Below are 769 nucleotides of genomic sequence, written 5' to 3'. Positions count from 1 at the left end.
GGTAGGGCGCAGCGCCCCACCCCAGCCAGCAGCCCTCTGGCAGGGCTGGGACCATCCTGGCTCTGGGCCAGCGGGCAGGGAGACCCACGACATCTGCAGGAGAGGAACTCTGGTTTTTCCTGGGGGATAACACACTCCCAACAGAGAGGAGGGAAGCAGGAAGGACACAGCCCTGGGAGGAGACTTTGCAGCCTCTTTGCAGGCAGATTTCCCACCCCCCCAACCCAAAACATGTATTTAGTCTCCGGAGGGAACATTTGCGACACTGCGGGCTCACCTGCAGGCAGTAGACGCCTCTCTGCCTTCTGCCTGTTTTTTGATAAGGTGTTTGGTTGGTTGGGGTTTTTTTTAATGCAGATCAAGGCGGCTCCCAGGGTGGTGTTGCCTGTGTTTCCAGCTCCTTCGCTCCCCAAAAAAGGGCTGAGCGGCTCGGGCCCTGGCCCCGCAGCGTGGGCAGTGTTTGGGCTGCAGCGAGGGGATGGGAGCCGAGGGATGTCGCTGAAGGTGGAGGCTGAGATGGCGAACGGGCAGGTAGCACCTGGCCACGAAATCACCCAGCGAGGTCTGTACTGGCCAAGGAATGACCAGGAGGAGTAATAACGGCCTGAGGCAAAGCCACCGGGACTTTACACAGGGATGTTATTAGCTGGTGCATAAAGCGGGGAAGGCAGCTCATTAACCGGCGCTGTGCCACGGGACCACGCAAAATGGCCGTCCAGCTGCATTTGTGTGAGTCCCAGGCTGCCCGGCACCACGCCTCGCATCGCAC

The sequence above is a fragment of the Cariama cristata genome, unplaced genomic scaffold (assembly GCF_000690535.1).
Source record: "Cariama cristata isolate BGI_N322 unplaced genomic scaffold, ASM69053v1 scaffold8709, whole genome shotgun sequence".
In the NCBI taxonomy this organism is placed as follows: domain Eukaryota; kingdom Metazoa; phylum Chordata; class Aves; order Cariamiformes; family Cariamidae; genus Cariama; species Cariama cristata.
This window is presented reverse-complemented; position numbering follows the sequence as displayed.